Genomic DNA, 1709 nt, shown 5'->3' on the forward strand with positions numbered 1-1709 from the left:
TTGGTCTGGAGCAAAGATGCTGCTTGCTTACTGCCTTATATGGCAACACAGGCTCTAAGTGTATTAGCCCACTATAAAAAAAAGCACTACCTGGGCTTAAATATATTACAAGCATTCATGATTAAATGTTTATCCTGGAGCAAATGTCACATTGTAGCATGAGGTGAGGGGGGAGCAGTGAACGCTCTCGCCGCACGGTTCAAGATTTGTTGCATTGATAAAAATATAGAAACACAATAAAGGAATCTTTCTATGGTGGATGTGTTTCTGTTGAGAGGAGTTGATTGAGTCATGAGAAACCAAGCAGGAACTGACATCCATCAGAGCAGTGCTCTCTAAGCCCGAAATCCCACATCCTTCGTCACCAGCGTTACTTGGTTTTATTTTTATTTTGAGGATTTGGGGGAAAAAAATTCACATGCCTGTATCAGAGCACTGCCTGTTTGATCTGTGGATGGTTTTTTTCATGCTTGAAGCAAAACTAGCAGCAGCAGTTGAGTTTTTCTTAAATCTATCTTTGCTCTCCTCTAATTTATCCAAAAGTTCTGCAATCGCATTATTTCTCTCACTCACAACTTTTTGATCGGTTGCATATTTAGCCTTACCTGGACATGCCTTTTCAAATTACATTTGTTATTATTTGACAAATTCTTATGCCAAAGCAAACATGCAGGCAATTATTCTGCATTGATATTGAAAGCAAATGATTCAGTTCATTATTCCTTGAATCCCCGTTCTCATCATCTATCTTCCTTTTTTTCCCTTTGGGATCCATGGCCCAAGACACACCCGCCACTTTCTTTCCCTTGCACTGCGCTGCGGTGACACGTGTTGCAGGCGTTGAGCACTGATCTCTATGGCTATGATGCACATTTTTGTTGAAATAAATGTATACATATATGTTTAAATGTATTTATTATAAAAATGTTTGCAGCATTGGAAAACATAATGAATGTGTGTTTGACCTCCTGCACACTAAATTAAAAAACAAAAAAAAAACAAAATAAATTTTTCATTACTTTTTGAAAAGCTTCAGGGAGCCGCTAAAGAGCTGGATGCGGCCCTGGAGCCGCAGGTTGCCGACCACTGACATAGGTGATACTTACTTTGGTTGCTCTGAAGCTGATTGTCCCAGTTGTTGCCATTTTGAGTTTTCTTTGATCCATTGGAATAAGTTTCTTCTACTTTATTACAATTTTTTTCTTTTTTTGGTTTCCATCTTGTTATCATGGCGGCGCTCCAAGGCAGTGGCCAAGAACAACTCCTCTTGACAATTTCACAAAATATGCTGCTTAAACGATACTAACTAGACATCAAACCCGCATCTATGATCGCCAACGCCTGCTGGAGATACTTACACAAAATGTTTTAAATACTTACATTTTTTGACCGATTAAAAAGCTACAGAGTGCTATGGACTAATGTAAACAAGACAATAGCGGATAATAACGGACGGAGGAAGAGATACACGAGACGGAGAAAGCGGGGCTGCAAAGGGGGTCTAACTGTGAAGCTAAAGAGAGATCCCCACAGACCACCGCTTCCATCAATCCTGCTCTCCAATGTCTGTTCGTTGGAAAAACAAAATGGATAATCTCCAACTCGAATTCTTTTCTAAAAGGAGATATTTAACTGCTGCACCATTATTCTTTTTTTTTTTTGATATATATATTTATTCAGAAAGTATGTCCATACAGAATTTACATCCA

Source organism: Cyprinodon variegatus, unplaced genomic scaffold (genome assembly GCF_000732505.1).
Source record: "Cyprinodon variegatus isolate N-32 unplaced genomic scaffold, C_variegatus-1.0 Scaffold47, whole genome shotgun sequence".
NCBI classification, from domain to species: domain Eukaryota; kingdom Metazoa; phylum Chordata; class Actinopteri; order Cyprinodontiformes; family Cyprinodontidae; genus Cyprinodon; species Cyprinodon variegatus.